Source organism: Venturia canescens, chromosome 2 (assembly GCF_019457755.1).
Source record: "Venturia canescens isolate UGA chromosome 2, ASM1945775v1, whole genome shotgun sequence".
Taxonomy (NCBI): Eukaryota; Metazoa; Arthropoda; class Insecta; order Hymenoptera; family Ichneumonidae; genus Venturia; species Venturia canescens.
The window spans coordinates 24,180,952-24,200,797 of NC_057422.1; the positions used below are offsets into that span (position 1 = coordinate 24,180,952).

At 36.8% G+C, this 19,846-nt stretch overlaps 1 long non-coding RNA gene across 1 annotated transcript; it reads left to right on the top strand.

The window, feature by feature from the left end:
• The first annotated feature begins 214 nt into the window (after window positions 1–214).
• Window positions 215–2,286, top strand: LOC122406211 (uncharacterized). Its single transcript, XR_006259934.1, has 4 exons — window positions 215–283; window positions 426–721; window positions 817–1,062; window positions 1,188–2,286. It is a non-coding gene; the product is annotated as an uncharacterized lncRNA (long non-coding RNA).
• Window positions 2,287–19,846: the final 17,560 nt, after the last annotated feature.

Sequence of the window (19,846 nt, forward strand, 5' to 3'; positions counted from 1 at the left end):
CAAAACATACTGTTAAAATGCGAAAAATTTTGATTCAATACGAATAGTTTTTTGTTCGCCGTACTCGACAAGATAATCAGCTTTTTCGACGCAAATATCATCCTCAGTACATCAAAACATAGTTAATTTTCCCACATTATCGTAATTTGCAGACAATCTTATAACAGCTGAAATTTTAGCCGAGCTAACACCTGCATTAATTCAAGAAATGATTCCGCAAATTGGGTTGCGCGCGGTTTTTTTAAAAAAATGGAAAGTCGCTTTTGGCAAAGAATCAGTTACAGTTAGTATTCAAGTTTATTATAGTTCTTATACATCGGTTTGAACCGATTTCGAAGAAAATTATTTAGAAGAAATTATTTTATTTAGAAGAAAAAACCATTATTTGAAAATAAAATACTTGTGTTACTATCTCAACTATACAGCCAACTGATACAATCTCGCCTCCATCGACCTCTGACCTTTTTGAGGCATCAACATCCACATCGTCCGTACCTCCTGAGTTCGAGAGCACTCTTCAATTGAAACGACAGAATACGTTTTTGGGGCAATTGTCATATGCTTTAAAAACGCGCACGATAAAACTGCAAGACGTTCTTGAAAAAGACTGTAATGGAAGAGGAATAATCAAGACGTATAAAAAAGCAAAATCACTTACAAGACAATTTCGAATGACAATAGTTGATATTGTTTTAACATAATTATTGAATGAAGTGAACCGGTAAATTTATTTAATATTTTATTCATACACACAAGATTTTAAGTCTTTTATAAATCATGATGGATATTATTATGTATATTAATATTTATTTTTAGATTGACAAATGAGGATCTGGAGTACCTCGCGCAAGAGATCGTGAAAGTTTTCCCTACCGAGCGGACAGCAACGTATTTCGTTCCCGCAGTGAAAAAAAAACCAATCGCTACATGATAAATGCTCTATAGCACGAGGAAAATTGGTGGATAAATACCAGAATAAAATTCGCATACTAAAAGTCATCAACGAGTTCTCAAGTTCCAAAGAATCCCGAAAGAATCAAACAAGTATCGCTGTCGATGAAGGTATAAATATAGTAATTTATTTTTATTGTATGCACTTCTACATAGGTATTCTAACAATAAGCTTATTAGATTATAACTTCAATATTGATTTGATTGCTTTCTAATTTTTTTATCCTTTCCAAAAGCTGTTCTTGAGGCTGTGAAGTGGCTGAAAAATCATGTAGTGCCTTGGGAAATCGTAGTCTCTAACTGGAAACTGACGTCTAAGTATCGCCGCGAGTCCATCAAATAAAGCGATGACAATAAACTATGCTCGATTTTCGAAAACTGGCCAATATTGAAGCTTCCTCAGGCGTATTCGTTGATCGAACAAGACTACATCGACCTTCAACTTACAGAAAAACAAGTGTCAATCGGAATTTGGCGAGGATTCTTTGAGAGACTATTAGCTTGCAGACCACCGAAAAAAGACGACGACAACGCTAAAGCTTTAAGAGAATGTCTTGAACATGGACAGGTTAACGAAGATGCAAAAGTCGTCCTACAATTAAAACATATCGCTCATCTTGTGCCTCCGAGAGGCTTATTACGTTTACGAAAAAAAAAAACAGTGGAAACCATCGATTGTCGAATGCAAGGACAGCATTGTAACGTTCGTCACTTCGGTGGCTGACATTACGAAAATTCAAGAAGACCGGAGAAAAGTGGCTAGCGATCTCGGCATCACAATCCAACCTTTCATTATTGCTGTCGGTGCTTCATATTCAGAAGTAACCGACTGCTTCGTAAGTGTTGACCACATATTATACAAAGTTCCTTCTGCGCTCAAAGCGATAGACCTGTGCTTTCAAGTATTTCACGTTTTTGACCTTGTAATGAGGAGAAATTGTAGGAGAAACCCCCCACCCCCTACTCCATGCCAAATTTCGCTAGACCGTGTGGAAGGGAGTGGGTGAATTGAGCCAGAGTTCTAAAGTCAGTTAGGAAGCGGCCGCCCATGCGCTAGTAGATCACGGAGTTACAATCCAGAAGTAGTACAATAAAATATCCAGTGGATCGTCGAACGAATGGCGGAACACGCACAGGACACCTCCATCATCTATACCGTGGTTACTCTACCTCAAGTCAGCATTCTGGTGAAAAGGGAGGATCGCCGTGCTTCTTCCGTTGATTCGTATACTATACTATATATACAGGGTGTCCCATTTTAATCTTACACCTGACTTTTCTCGGAAAATATTGCTCGGATCAAATATTGTGTGGAACAAAACTTTTAGGGGTTGAAGGGGGACGTATGATAAAAATTAGTTTGTGGATCCAAAATTCAAAATGGCGGCGTTAGAATGGCCGACATGTTTTTTTCGAATGGAAACATAACTTTTTTTCATCACCAAAAAATTTTTCAGCGCAAAACCAAAAACTTTTGTTGAAAAATTTTTTTGATTAAGTTTATATTTTTCAAGTAAGAAGATCATTTTCAACTATTTTAGAGGTATCCAGGATGTACCGCGAAGAGATCTTTAACGTACCAAGTGCAAGTGCGTTTGCGTGTAAGGAGCATATCAACGATTTCGTTGGGACTGAAATCAGCCATTGTTGCCAATTTTCAGAATTTTCCTCTAATTTAAGAACTTTTAAAAATTTCGAGAATCAAGAATTTTTCTCTGATTTCAGAACCTTTACAAATTTTCGATTTCGTCTCTTGATAATGGCTGCGGAGTCAGAAGATAAACGTTTCAATTAATTTTTCATCCGTGGGCGATCACAATGACTTCTAAAATAAAAAATTCTTCTCTGATTTAAAACTTTAAAGTAAGAGAACTACGCAAAGTCAGACTACGTCAGTACTACCAATGATGTTTTCTTTAATCTCTTACAAAGTGAACTTACCTGTAATCGTAAGCGAGACTTACGCTTAAAGATAAGTACACGCAAGCGAGGCTTACGCCTACTTTTGAGTTGCAAATCAGAGAAGAATTTTTTATTTTAGCATAACAGCATTAAAAGACTAGGAGAACGAATACATGTCTCAAACGCTAAAGTTGATGTCTACTCAGGCAGATGAATCTGATTCTTCAAGAATGTAACAACCAGGTGACCAGGTGTCACGAATTTAATAAACAATATTGAAGAATTACTGATTGAACTTACTGATTGAACTGTTTTGGTGAAAAATAGTAAAATAGGTAAAGTTTTATTCAGTAATGTTTTGGGCTATGCAATTTTTATAGGATGTGCAGCCATTGCTGTTAATGGATTATTTACTCCAGTATCGCCATTCATCATAACAGCAGCAGCATTATCGGCAACTGGAGTAGATAACTAACTTACTTATTACTGCATCATGTAAAGCTGTTAAGTTTTTGAAGAGAGATTTTTTAGAGCTGGAAATGCTTACATTAAAACACAAGATTTATTACGTAATGAGTTGCGACACGCGTTGAACCTGTAAATGATAAGAAAAGTCAAAAATTGGTATATATTGTAACGGTACGTTCGTGCTTGTGCACACCGTCACGCCAAGATTCGAGCAATTCGATAATAAAGAAGAGCGGGCATGAAGGAAAAACAAAAGTAAAATGAAATTAGATTGAAATGACAAATGTTTTATTCAATTTTTAATTGTTTTAAACCAAATTACAAAAATAAAGGCTTTTTATTTGAAATCGAGTTTTTCCGCTTTATTTTAATTGCATGTAAAATTTTATTTCCGGTATTTTTCTCCACACAAAAAGAAAATAATTTTCGCAGAATTAATTATGATGAATTTCGCAATGAATTTAAGCTCGCTTTTATTTGAATAATGATAGTTTCGCTTGCAATAATAATTTTTCAATAATCCTCGCCAACGCTGGTCTTGATAAATTTTTAATTAATTTTGTTTGATAATTCGATCATTTGATAATTTGATAATTGAGCCATAATTCTTAGAAACTCACTTTTTGACTCTATACAATACAAATTGATTGTTCGAGTGGATTTTTGTGGTTGATCTCACTCTTTTGACTCGATATAATTCAAATTATGATTTTTTTAGTGAGATATTTCGCTTTTTGAAATAATTTAATTGGCTCTAAATGACTCGCAATTGTCTCGTTATGAGAATAAAGAAACTTGGTCGGTTTTAATAATTTTTAATGAATTTAATTAATTGAATTGCCACTCAGAAAACAATGATTCGTTGGAAAAGAATCCACCCAGAGATCTTGAGACAGAACGAAGCCGAACTGTCCCGGCCCCTCTAGCGTGGAAAGGTAGGAGTCCTACCCAAGAATCTTGTGACCGAACGAAATCGAACGGCCACGGCCCTCTTGGATAGAAAAAGGATTGGAAATCTACCAGGAATCTTGAGACAGAACGGAATCGAACTGTCCCGGCCCTCCTGGATAGATCGGAAACTCTCACCTAAGAATCTTGAGTTCAAACGAAATCGAATGAACCCGGCCCTCTTAGCATGAGAGAGGAAAGGTGTTATTCTATTTGAATTCTGAGTGGGATAATAGCGATGTTATTTTGCTCTTTGTTTTTATGAGCGATTTTGAAAATAAGCGAGAATTTGATGTTTCTTTATTCTTTAAATTTGGGCGAGTTCACGCGGCGAGATCCGGAGGCAAGACTGGCTTTTGGTTATGGCATGCGAGTCGAGCTCTCAGGGATTCGAGACGTGACTGGCTCCTAGCGTGGCGAGATTCGAGACGAGACTAGCTCCTAGCGTGGCGAGATTCGATATGAGACTAGCTACCGGAGCCTCTGCGCGGTGGTTTTTATACCCTCTCAAACAAAGGAAATAATAATAATAATAATGCGCTTGGACTTTGTCCCTCACTCTAATTCGCTGCGCGACTTAATCTCGAACCAGGGACTCCCACTCTAAATTCTCTGATTGGTGCGCTAACTCCCCCGCGTGGGTCCCAATTGGCCGAGTCGAGCTGCAGTCACACTGCGCATGTGCGAGAATTTAATGAAATTTAATAAACTCAATTTTTATTGTTTTTATGCACAATTCGTATCTTTTTCAATTATTTTGCTATGATTTCTAACAAATTTCTAAACAATAACATTTTTATTTCATTTTAATTAATTATTTGCTCGTGACTGCCTCTATTGCACGTGCCTGTGAAAGTAGGTCATCGCGCATGCGCATTGTGCACGCTCGATCTTTCAAAGAAAAGTTTTCTTAAAAAATTAAATAATTTTAATCTGAAATTTTCACCAAATTGCCCACAATACGTTTCTTTAACGATCCGCATCATTATTTTCAATAAGAAAGAGTTTGTTTAATTGAAATTGAATAAAATAAAGAATTTCACGAATCTAGGGAATTTTGTGGAATCGAAATTGAGTTGGCAGCGCTGAGCGCCTCGCTTCCCGAGCGCCGCTTCGCGAAGTGACAGTTTTTCAACATGGCCGCCGGTGTAAACACTCGTGCGTACCATGTCGTTGAAATAAAGTTCTCGAGTCGGTGTTTCGCTTCAATATATGATTAAAATACTTACCGATGCCGTTGTTTTATTGATTCCTCTCTAGAGAAATGTATTAAACCTGGAAATTATTAAAAAAATTTGATATTGGTAAGAAAAAAATAAATAAATAAATAAATAAATAAATAAATAAATAAATAAATAAATGCCGATATAAAGGCTAGTGACATAAAATGTAAGGACGAGCCATTCTTGGTAATGAATTTAAGCGACATTTGTTAAGATTATTGTATTTAGATTTATGGTAGGACGAGACCCTTCGAGGGGTGGAGTCATCAGTATGTATGGACGGATGATGCGATTGTGTGTGATTAGTGAGCAAGGTATTTTGGTCCACAACGATTCTTGATGCCCAAAATAAGGGGGATAGTGTAATGAGGAGAAATTGTAGGAGAAACCCCCCCCCCCCTACTCCATGCCAAATTTCGCTAGACCGTGTGGAAGGGAGTGGGTGAATTGAGCCAGAGTTCTAAAGTCAGTTAGGAAGCGGCCGCCCATGCGCTAGTAGATCACGGAGTTACAATCCAGAAGTAGTACAATAAAATATCCAGTGGATCGTCGAACGAATGGCGGAACACGCACAGGACACCTCCATCATCTATACCGTGGTTACTCTACCTCTAGTCAGCATTCTGGTGAAAAGGGAGGATCGCCGTGCTTCTTCCGTTGATTCGTATACTATACTATATATATATATTTATCTATAAAAAATTATGACGACGTGTATCAGGGGATGTTGAGGTTGTATTTTACCCTTGTTACTTATTGTGTATTTCGTTTCGGGCTCGTGTATGACACGAGATATAAGTAAAGACGGGCGGGCTGCTCTGTGTGTGTGTATGAGTACGTGATGATCGTTCGATTCTGTATTTTTGGAACGCATTGTTTTTTATTCACGAATACTAAAAGTTATGTACGGCAAAATGAATATAAACGTATCTCTCGCCATTTAAGCGGACTAAATGAATTCGTTGCGCATTATTATACTTCATTATTTCAGTCATAAAATGCCGTACCACGTGTGCATTCGCGTTCCTATTATTGCGGTCGTCACCCTTTTAGTGGCGATTGTTATCTACGTCAAATTAGCCATGAGTTTTATTCTTCAAGTATTTTTCGAAATACGTCATTGTTAATACATACGCTGCTCACAATATCATCATTCTTCTCATTCTTTTCTCTGCTATATTTCGGGCGAGGCAATCTCGAATATTTCCGACGTAAAATTGTCAGAGTAGCGAACAAATAACAAACAAAATCATTACAACCTGGAATACCCAGTTGCAAGCAAGTATATTTGGCTTTTTTTTCAAATATTTTTATATAAGTATGAAAGTAGTCACGACAAAATGACTGCCCTTGTCTCGGAAACTTTAACCGACATGGGAAAGAATGATAAGATCTAACATGATATCAAAAAGGTATTCTTTTTTTACTGAAGAAGTTTTTCCGTTTATTTTCAAGTTACAAACAACGTTACTTTGAAAAACTTGATGTGAGGCTATTTATGGCTAAATTATGTGAGGCAGATCAGAAAAATGCTTTCGTTACTTTTTGTTTTTCATGAATTTTCATTTTCATGACCGATTGATTTTGTTGTGACGTTTGAAGTTTCACTCACAAAAAACATTTTATTTATTTGATTTTGTTATTTTATTTTAATTTGATTTCCAAACTGCGCCTTGAATAGTTATGTCTATTTTCCTTCCATTCGCCCACTCATTGAAGAAAAAGTTGCATACGGAATTTTGAATACCGACAAAAAATCCAATATTATTAATCATTTTACAACTTTCGTTTATTTTTAAAATTATGCTGCAACTTAGATTTTAAGTTTTCTTCTTATGCAAGTGTTCATTTTCGTACCTCGATTTAAAAAAATCGCACCAAACATGATTCCCTGTCCATTTTGCCAATCGAAACTGGGTTGCCGATTTGATTTACAAAGACATGTCAGAATACGTCATAAGACCTTAATGTCAGGAACGTGTCGATGTCGGGTTGATGGATGTTCAAGGAGTTATAATAATTTTTATTCCTACAAACAACATTACTTTCGCAAACATTATATTTGCCCTGCATTATCGGATAATTCCAATGATTCTAATATAATTTTCCCAGATAATAGTCAAATCGAGATTATTGATAATCGTGAACCTGTTTCTTCAGCAAATTTGAATGATGGTATTCCGCATTCTCCGGATGTTGTAATGTCCTCCTCAGACGAACAAAGTTGTTCCGAAGAGGGTACAGATTTTACAGCTGCAGCATTTCAATCTTTGATCGAACAAGAGATGTCGCACTTTGTTTCTGACCTTTTAGCAGAGTCTAATATTCCGAGATCGTTCGTGCAAAAGTTGATAAAATATTGCAGTATTTATACGGCTTGAAATTGATACCAAGTTTGAAGAAAAAATGTACCACGACGTCAAATCCCAAACGAGCCCTTTCAGAATTGAACAAAATGTTAACAATCTTGCAACAGAGTTTCGATAACTTCAATTCAAATTATCAAAGTTTTCAATACTTCAAAGCAGAAGACACGCTTATAAAGCCGCAATCCGTGATAATTAATTCGACAATAAATTCAAAATTAGTCGGAAGGAAGCGCAAGGCTGTAATTTCAAACGCAGAAATTCAAGTTATTCCGCTGAAACGAGTTCTCCAAAGATTTTTAGAAATACCGAGAGTTCTCTCAACTATGTTAGACCACATCATGAAATGCAAATCGAGCGAAACAATAATCTCAAGTATTCAATGCGAATTATGGAAAAGAATCGACTTAATATATCCACAGATAAACTTTTCTTCACATTGATATTATACTTTGATGACTTTAAAGTAAATAATCCCCTCGGATCGCACGCTGTCATACGAAAACTCGGTGCCGTGTATTTTTCGTTAGCGTGTATCCCATATGAGTTCAGCAGTATATTAGAAAATATTTTTCTAGCGCAACTTCATCAGACCAAAGACCATAAGACCGCCGGAAATACAAGAACATTCGCTAACATTATCGATCAAATAAAAGAACTTCAGAAGAACGGGTTAACGATAACACTAGAGGGTCAACAAAAAACCATTTACTTTCCTTTACTAACAATAATTGGCGATAACTTGGGAATGAACGAAATGGGCGGCTTCACAACAAGCTTTAATTCCGAACACTATTGTCGGATATATACAGTTGAAAAATCGGAAGCTCGTCAACAAGTCCGTGAAAATATCGAGTCTTTGAGGTCAAAAAGAAATTACGAAGAAGCTTGCAAAAACAATTCGTTCGGCGTAAAATCGGAGTGCGTTTTCAATGAAATTCCAACATTTCATGTGATAGAAAATGCGAGTCTCGATCCAATGCATGATTTCTTCGAAGGAATATGCCGATACGAACTTCCAAAAATTTTGAACATTTTAATAAACGAAGCACATTTTTTCACTCTTGAAACTTTCAATGCCCGCTTACATCATTTTGACACGAAGCAAGAATTTAGTAAAAATAAACCTCTTTCAATATCTGAAAACGCACTCAAAAAACAATATTTGGTAACTACAGCATCAGAAATGGATTTTCTGATTGAAAATTTAGGCATCCTGATTGGTGATCCAGTGAAAGAAAATCATGAGGCTTGGGAATTATATTTGTTGTTGCAAAACATTATCAGTATAGTAATGAACCCGTCATTTACAAATGCGACAATAGACCTCCTTGAAACCTTAATTGAAGAACATCACTTGTTATACATGAAAATTTTTGCAGAGCCACTCAAGCCGAAACATCACTTTCTTATTCATTACCCCCGATTATTGAGAAGACTAGGACCATTGAAACATTTATCTTGCTTCCGTTTCGAAGCTAAGCATAAACAGTTGAAGGATTATGCCCGGGCTATGAGATCTTGCCAAAATTGTCCTTACACTTTGGCATTGAAGCATCAGCTTGTATTGTCGAATAGATTTTTCAGTGGGAGAGGATTCCCCAAAAGATTAAGTTTAGGGCCCACACGTCGCCAAGAATTAACTGGCCGACCGAACTATCTAAATTTCAAAGACACACTTCCTGCGGACATCCATCCTGAGTACATGCTTGACACCTGGGTTAAGTTGAACGGTATTACATATAACAGAAATATGGCTGTAGCAATGTATGTGGATGATAATTGTATCATTTTTGGTGCTATTCGGTATATGTTAGTCGAAAGTCAGAGTCAAATATCATTTGTTTGTAATAAGTATCATACAAAAAAATTTAACAGACACTATTGCGCATATGAAGTAATCGAGTTGCCCGATTGGACATGTCTTAGATTAAGAGATTTGTTAAGCAACATTCCTCAAAATATCAACATAATGAGCGATGGTCATTTATATATTACATCGACAAATTGTTGACCATATTATTTTATGAGCGATAAAAACTGTTCGGTAAATTATATAATTATTAAAATAAATATTTCAAAATTATACATGTATTCTATGCTTCTTATTGAACCACAGAGTCCTCTCAACCTATTGTACATTTTACTTTAACCATCTACTTATTATTGGTAAGGAAATTCTCATCGCAAATCTTCAAATAAAATTTTAGGTGTTCATACTAAATATTACGTGATGCCAGCAGATTTCACGTTGTTTTTAAATGCAGTCTTTGCAGATCCAAGGATAACGTTATTTGAGTTATAATCAATAATTTGATTTATATGTATAAATTCTCAGCTCTGCTCATTGAACATTTTTTTTATTCGATGAACTGATTGTTTGTTCAGAATAATTTTATAGTTTATGCTCCTAAATCTATTGCTGTAGGCATCCATGCATTGTAATCGCCTGAGAAAATTTTAGTTGCTCCAACAGAAATCTAAACGTCCCTCAACAAAACGTATTGTTCAACGAAGTACATCATGTATTGTCGGAATAAAATGTTTTCCATAGACAACAATGTGTTTGAACGTCTCAATCACGGAAAATATTCAACGGACGACATCAATGAGTATACAATATTAGAAATCGGTTTGTTTAACGAAATTTTCATTGGAATCAAAGGATTTTTTTGTTATTTTTACTTCCACTTTTGATACCGGGTCTCATGTAACTTTGGCCAGAAATGAATTTTGGATTTATTTACTAAATGAGTCTACAATCAAAGAAATACTTTGCCATAAAAATTAAATATTTTGTTTGATGAACAATAATTCCTTTGACTCCACTGTAGTTTTGTTGAGATGAATAACGATTTGTTTGACCCATTTACAAATTATTTTGTTTAAAATATTGAATATTTAGTTGAACGTATTCAACTAAATAATTTGGTTGAGTGAAACAAAATTTGTTTCGGTCAACGAAATTTTTTTCTCAGTGTGTGATCTTAAAGACTTCTTTCTGGTTTTGGAATCGATGGTCAGAAGCCAATTGATCAAAATACTTTTTAGCTTATCTCTGTCGTTTTTCTGAAAAAGTAGGATCAACATTGTGTTTTTTCGCCATTGCATTTAAATAACTCGAAGTTATTTCTATACTTTTTCAACTTTTCTGTGGTTTCGTCTAAAGCTCTACTTGCCTCGTCTAAGACGATATCGCGTTTTTGCAAAATTTTGGAAACATAATTGATGTCGTTCAATATGCAGTGCATGAATTCGCAAAGAAATACAAACTCAAAATTGAGCATATTTCATTTTATAATTCCTGCTTCACTATGTTCGTCTTTACTTGAACTCTTCAGCGTTATCTCAGTCAATGCTTTCACAATATCGAAAAAATGAAGTTTAACTGCACATATTGTATTCAACCTACTAGACCATCTTGTCGAATTCAACTTTTTCAAAGTTATTTCTGATTCTCCAGTGAATATTGATAACAGGTCCCAGCGCTTAATACTGTTTCCGAAAAAGTTGTACGAGTCTTGCATTATTGTGAAGAATTTTTGGATTTCGACTGAACCCCGAACGGCATCGTTTATTACCAAATTCAAATGACTGGCGCAATGTATGTACTCGACGTTTGGCTGAATATCTTTAATTTGTTTCTGTACACCATTATACGCATCACTCATAACACTTGCTCCATCATAACCTTGACCCACACACTTTTTGAAATCAATACCTTTTTCGGCGAACAATATAGTCACTTGATTGACCAAATCTGCAGCGATGTGTTGAGTGACTACATGGAAACCTAGAAAAACTTCTCTCACTTCGATATCGACGGGTTGTCCATTTTCCGATCTGGATATCACTGCATATCTTACAACAATGCTCAGCTGATCCACCTTTGATATGTCCTGCGTCGTATCCATGATGATGGTGAAAAACGGCGACGCTCTAATTTGATCCAACAAATGATTTTCAAGTTTAATGCTCAAACACTCGATCATTTCATTTTGAATTGTGGGGCTCAGGTATCTTGTTGACCCTAAAAAAATATATTTGCAAAAATTAAAATAGATATAAAGTAAAATAAGATCTAAAATTGATAATAAAATCATTACTTACCTTTGGACATATCCAAAACTTAAAGCAAGATGTGATCGTATTTGGCGACAAGTTGTACAATTGACAGAAAATTTCCGTGGTTTCCTTCCTCACTCAAATCCTCTCGATGTCCTCTCAAAGCCAAAGAATTCTTCGCAAGAGTTATTACAATATCAAACAATTTTCCAAGAACCTGTCTCGAAAAAGATGTTTCTTTGCGAATTCGACCATTTTCAAGTTCCTTGTCAACGGTCGAATTTTTCTGCCACGTTTCGTATATAGCACATGCCTCCGTATGAGCTTTCGAGGAACTATGTTGTTTCACTCTATCTGACAAATGCCTCCAGTCCCGAATGCCCGTAGACCATACACTTGTTTGCGAAGCAAACAACCAACAGGGTTGACAATAGGCAGCATCAAGAATTTTTCAATAGCATATCTAAAACCGATTAACTGGTCCATATTTGGATAGAAAAACATAATATGTTTCTGAAAAGCTTCTGTTATTCTGGCGGGGGTCTTTTGGAAAAGGTCCTGGAGGTTTTAATGGTCCCATATCAAGGATGAGACGTTTTTCGTTGTCGTTTAATTTTTTGTTTATGAAGTTTCCCAAATCATTTGAAGCTTCCAGAAGTTTAACACTATCACCAGATAAACACTTTCCGCACTTATCACTTTTGACAGATATTACTGTAAGGGAAGGAACTGTAGCTGTAGCTGTTGAAGGTTTCGTGAAAAAACTGTCCAACTTGGGCAACTTTTTTTTACTTTCTTCCCTTGCCTGTCGTTGTTTTCGCTTGAAAGCACCGCTCAGTTCCTTTTTTTTTATCCATAATTTCGAATTTATAATTATCGAAATTTCGAAAATACTAGAATACTGACTAAAAGTAAATTTTCTAAAATGTTCTTTACCTTCCAATAGAGTTGATATTTGTTACATTGTTGTGCTATAATCTGTTTCGTACTTGTTTTTATTGTCAGCAAAGTCTTTAGTAAAAATGAAATTCTAGCAGAATACGGTGTCAGATGGATTGATATTCGGAATAGGGTAAGTGGTGAAAATTAAAAAAAATTTGGTAGGAAATTACGGCATTTGGAGTTCGGAGACACTCCTTGACCTTGAATGGATATCATATTATAAATCCATAATCAACCCATAACCAAGAACCCATAGAAAGTAAAAACAAACACAAGCTTAACGAAGACAATTGTGCATGGAGATGGAGATTCTTGTTTGTACAACCAAATTGATATAAACCTAGCGTACAGTAAACCGTACGAGAGAAACCTTGAGATTAAAACAATATATATTTGTTGAGTGTCCTATTAGAGTTAATATATGTGCCCAGGGTGCGTAGCGGTTGTGAGAAAGCCAGAAATGCTTCAGAGTTCTGCGCCACCTAGCGGTCCCGTACTCAGTCATTCAGTGGGCATACGACTCGATTCGAGAGAGGTTTGTTAGGTTTTGAGGAATTTTAGAGGCACAAGATACTGAATCAAAATATCAAAAAAGTCTATGTCCGAGAAACAAGAATGCTAGCTGCCATACAGACAGAAAAAAATTGGAACATGTCAAACGGATGATATTGAAGTTTGCATTGTTGGAACGCAACGAAAATTATTTTTTTAAACCATGATTTGATGATGATGATTTATTTTGATTTTCCAAGTTACCTGGATACCTCATTTTTTTCTAGCAAATTAAGTTTTTAGGACACAAGCAACGATCGTCTAAATATCCTAGCTAAACACTGCACACAAATGTCGGGCTAGAAAAGAATTTCATTGCATTCCATTCCAACGATGCAAATCTAGACATCAATATACTTTCAATGCTTGTCAGTTTTCTTCTAAAAATCCCCAAGTATCCTTACTTACTCTTTATAACGCGAACATAATAATTTCAATGTGCCAATGTCACTATCGTTTGTATTATTATAAATATTTAAGAATATGAATAGATTTTATCGAAGGAGTTAGATACTCAAATAATCAAGTTTTTTTAAATAATTGAGTAGAATCGATCATTCCCATACCTTATCACATGAAAGAAAAAAATGATAATTATAACAATCTCATAATAATACTATATTTGTTATAAAGATTACAGAAACTCAAGAATTGGCATACTATGAATAACTTATATTCGATATCTTGAAAAAAAAGATTTTTCTGAAGGGGACGTAAACTCCCGACTATCAGGCTGTGAGCCAAACACCGATCTGCTTGGCTCACAAACGCGTCCTACAAACATGCTAAGATAGAAATTAATAGAAATATCAAGAGACTCGGTAGAGTCTCGGGACAAGTACATTGACAACCCTGTCGTCTGCTGGCCCGAGACTCTCGCCGAGACTATACTTTCTCTGAATAAAACGATTCGCCGTGGTGGGGGTAAAATTGGCATGTGACTTTATTGAATTACGAAGCTCAGGAGCCATTTTGCAACTTGAAAATTGAAGTTTAAGCCAATTGAGTAATTCTCTTTCGTTTCCGCCCTAAATCAGCATGATCGGTGTTGTAATTGCTGAGAAAAAACTTTGCACGGGCTCAAGATTATGCAAAAGTTACCAACACATTCAAGAATTTATACGTCTGTATTTATAAACACCATCAAAGGCACTTTGATGCTCTCGAGTTTCTGATTCGTTGGATCTGACGACATCCATTTTTAGACGTTGTGATTGGTTGTTGAAATTAGTTGTTGATGATTGGAAATCTGACGTCAACTTCAGAACGTAGCACACGGCGCAGCACAGCTGGTAACAGCAGTCATAAATTCGACCGATATACATATATATATGTACAAACCATGTGTCAGTTTTTGATCGTATGAACAGAGTTTCGACATTGTTACGTCCCAGGAGGGAGGATTAGTTGGGGGCGCACAGTCGCCGAGTTAGAGAAGTAGAGTGTACGTTGAGTACCTCTGCCAGTGAGTCTTCTTTGGGACTTGTGCGAGGCCCGAGAACATATACTATATTTTCAGGTATACGTGACCTTTTTATTGAGGTTGTGCCCGCGAATTGGAAGGATTTTCCAATTGTTGAGCGGTGTCGAAGGCTTCGCGAAATAAGTGTATGCGATGATATTTTGTTCACTACAAAATATATTGATGAATTTATTGATTGACTATTACACTTATTTACACTTTGAAATTGAAATGTTTTTCTATGTACTTTTGAGTTACCGATTATGACAGAGTTCTCCCAAGTGATTTGGATTAGAGAGGGAGAGTTCTCCGATCTTAATTGTTTCGAGGTTCGCTGCTAACTGACTAACAACTAAGATTCTTAGCCTAGTTAGAGTTCGAGAGGAGGATGTGTTTTTTGGGGGTAGGATGCTGTAGAGGGGGTTTGTTCTCTGTGGTTTTTTAGTTTGGATTGGGTAAAAAGTATCGTCTGATTTGATGATTGGATTTGAATATGGGGGAGACTTTTCCGGAGATATGATTGGAGGAAAAGTCGCTCGAGATTTCTTAGAATTAGGGAAAGTGTGCTGAGCAGAGTTCTGAGATGTGCACGTGTTGCACTTGAGATAAGAGCATCTGTTTTCGGGACTCGTGGGAAACGCGAGTTTCGGAACGCGTCTCTGGAATTTTGTGTGGATTTAGGAAATGCTGCATTGATAATAAATTCAAGGATAGGAAATCGGTCTTGGACTGTTTATTTCTGGTTTTCCGTGCTCGTCTTGTAGGATTATTTATGGCGCCGGAACGTCGGGGAGAGTCTAGGGCACGCGTTGTGAGTGTTTAAAGAATGGACAGTTGAGGAAAAAAATATGTGCGAGCGCCGAGTGTCTCGCAGGATGTATTTGTTATGGATGGTCTGGATACGCTCTGTGTTTATATATATTCTTAGATACGAACTATGTATCGACAAATGATGATAAAGGTTAGAAATATACTCGTGATAGCGTTTGAGTTGAAGAGAAAAAGTGAGGGGCGTTTAGCGTAATGCTAGGACGTAACACCTCCCTCCTTTAGATTGAGCGTCTCGCTCAATTAGATTAATCAAAATTTAATCGTGAGATTTTATGAAGGATTGGTAATCATCGTTTGTCGATTTACATTGGAGTTAGATTTATTGAGCTAAATTCTTAAATCTTAAGATTACAATGTTGTTATGACATTTATTTTATTGTCGTTTTACGTTCTTACTAATAGGCGTTTGAAGAATATTTGTTTGTTATTATTTATTTCCTATATGTAGTGATTAAGATATTCGTTGAGTTTCGACCAGTTGTTCTGGCTAATTTTCATTTGATGTGTTGTAAAATGGCGAATTAAGGTATGTATTGTGTTACAATATATGTTACTATATCTTAATCAATAATTTTGAGGTATTGTTTATTATTACATAGATTTTGTGTCTTCAAGATTATTGTTAATTATTTTTATTGTTCTTATATGAAATGTATATATATATATTGTGACCGATATTTTCGTATTTTCAAACTTTGTCACAAAACTCTCCGTTTCTCTCTCTCGTCGATTTTTGTTTCGGGAAAAATCCCGTGGGCGCCAGTCGCTGAGCGACTCGACGAAAAAGAGAAAGAGAAAATGTTGACCGGCTTGGCTGGCAGCGGGATGGGGGTGGGCGAAAGGAAGAATAACTTGGAATCTCAACTCACAATTTGATGTTACAATTTAAAGATTAGTTGAACACTTCATTTATTCGTATATTTGATTAACAAATTTTTATATCGCTGGTGAGAATTTTAACGGGACTACCACGCAATTCGGGGGAAAACGTCGCGAACCACATTCACACACGATCGGGATCCTACACACTTTATAATTTAATATCGAGCTCGTTTCGTCCTGTCACAGAACTACTTGTGGTCAGGGAATTCTCAGATGGAAAATTACGATGCACCAATTATTTACGGGATCAAAAGAAATCACCGAGCCCCCGCTGATCGGTTACTCGGCCGAGCTGTTTCCCGTCGCAATCGTACGCGAATCCGATCCACTCACTCTCTCTCACTCACACTTACTCAAATATTCCCGACTTTTTCCCCACGAATCCTCGCACAATTATCACGACACGGAGATTTTCGAGCACGGCCACGCAAGCTACATTTACTTTACTTTTAATTTTGTCGGAAAAACCCCGCTCCACTAGCTGGGAACGCGGGTACGAACAGAAAAAGAACAAACTCTAAGCTTGAACAAAAGTCGCGAGGCGAAACCGTCACCGTGACCGTATTTCTTGAGAGGTTTTGGCTCTTTTGACGGGATTAATTGAATTTAACTATCCGATACGACGAGTATACAATTCGCCGCGAAGACAATAATGTTCGGATAAATTCTTCGAGAGGTCATCGATTACAGATCAATGAAAGAAAGCGGGAACTTACAGTCACACTCAACTCTCGAGATCTCCACGTCTGGCTCGCTCGATACTTCACGAAAATCTAACGAGATCGATCCTCGTTACGCAGCGTGTCACCATCCCTCTTTCTCCTTTCGTTCGATTTTCGCTCAACTGTTAGCAGGTGCGTCGCGTCAATTTTCTATAATGTGCGTTAGACAGGGCCCCGAATTTTCACGGGAGTAATTATTAATTCAACAGCGTTTATAATAACCCCTAGCCCGAATATGAAATACGACGTAAACTAACGACGGGAAAAGAAATTTGCCGATGTTTAATTCCCATCTCAATTGACGATTCTGGAACTCCGAAAAAGGTTTGACGCCCCTCTAGACAGGACTCCCCTGAGATGTCGATGACTTCAGAATTTGAAATTTCAATCGTCCAGAATCTTCGGGAATGTTCTGTAACGGGCGGCCTGTAATTGTGTGTTTCGATGTGACAAGAATGTGTTTTGCGTACGAGCCCTGCTCGAAGTACGCCGATGTTGTGATCCTTCCGGGAAATAACCAAGTGTATGAGCTCCACTCGAAATACACTGATACAACGATGACTGGTTTTCCTCTCTGAATTATCGAGATCTTAGTTTTCGGGACGGCTCGCATGAAAAATAATAAAAATAAATCACGGGGTATAAATTCATTATTCTTAAAATCCTTATTCTACAAAAGGTTTGCGTGGTCGTGCGTGGTCGAAGCAACGAGCGAGAGACGGGAGACTGCGAAAGACATCTTTTCATGTCATATTTCCGTTTGTGACAATCGCCAAAAATAAAATTGTCACAATATATATATTCTAGTTTAACATTGGTATAATTTTCTGAGTTTCAGAGTTCGATGGGGGTATTCGAGGTGGGGTAGCTTTTCGTTTCATTACAGCGTAGGAGTGGGATGTGGGACTAAGGGTTTGTCTTTAGTGATGGTGGGGACTAGGGGTACGACTACGTTTTTGGTGTCTTGACCAATAAGCGATGGCGATAGTTTGAGTCTAAGGGTGGGTGTTACTTATTGTGCTTATTTAAAGCGTGGTTCGAGTAATTTTCCACACAATTCTTCGAACTCTGACCGAGAGCTCTATTCTCAAAACTTCGACAAGGTTCCGAGTCTAAGGATTTCTCGAAACAAGACAAAAAAAACGAGAGAAAAAGAAAAAAAAACATGGCTTGCAAGAGGAAATTTTTTGAGATGGTTAAGGTACGTAAATTTAGTTTGAACCTTTTTTATTTATTTTTTTTTTTTAATTTTTTTCATTTTTTGTTTCTTTATTATTTGTACTAATTCTCGTTGTTTGTTCTTTGTTATTTTTTTTTAGGAGTCTGGCATCCTCTTCGTCGAGGACATTAAGAGGCGATGAATGGAGAAAATGGAGGTTCGGAGGATGAACCGTCTATTCGAGAAATCCGGAGGCTTCGACGTTTTCGGCATAAGGTGGTTGATGGAGGGTCGTCTGGGGTCAGTCCATCCAGAGGAGGATTGGGACCACCCTGCGTGGTCATCACCTCGTGGCATTTACGCCGCTTATGACGATGATTGAGGAGGGGAATTTATATTGTTTTTATGTTTATTTTGATATTTATATTTGAGTTAATGTAATGAGGAGCTTGGTGTCTTTCCTTCTCTTAATGGGAAGGGAGGAATAAATTTTGAAAGATAACTTTGTTTTTTTTTTTAAAAAAAAAAGAATTTCCTGTTCCCACTATTTTAAGTTCTTGTCGTTTACTCGTCGTCTGGTTTTTGTCGTTTGTCATCGTTGGGTTTTCGTTGATATTGTCGTTCGTTTTTGGTTATTTGTCGTGTATCGTCGTTGGATTTCGTCGATATAGTCTTCGTTTTTCGCTCATCGTTGGGTTTGTCTGCTGACGAAGGAGGACGAGCTAGAGAGAAAGAGAAGAAAAAGAGAGAAAAAGAAGAGAGAGTATGTTTCTGTTAACTGATTCATCCTACTTTGGAATAGAATTAAAAAAGGTAATTTCTCCTTGTTAAATATAGTAATAGGGGACAAAAGAAATTTGGGGATAGAGAGTCAAAAGTTAGAATTTATTTGAAATGTTTAGTTTAGCTAAAGTATTTGATTATTATTATTATTATTATTTTTTTTTTAAATGTTTTAACTGGGTTATTTTCATAATAATTAAAAAAAATGTTAAATTAGTATATTCACGTTTCTGTTTGCTCGCGTTATACTTGTTCGTTACCCTGCTTTATGCTGGGGTGGGTGCGCGGCTGCCAGATTGGCGTTGCCGTGTTTTTCGCATGGGGTGGGGGACAGGTAGGGTATACCTGCGGCTTTTGGGCTTTCGCTGGTTCGTTTGGTGCTGCGGCACTGATACTCTCTAAGGGTACCTCTCCATTTCCATCCTCTTCTAGCTCGTTGTTTTCTTTTTTTATGTTTTCAGGTTTCCTGGCTAGGTGGAGGAGGAGGTTAGTAACCGAGTCCCAAATCGAGCCTATGAGCCATACGCTCCAACCGTATATGGAATGGAGTGCGTAACCGTGCACTAGTGTGTCGATTACAAATTTTATGA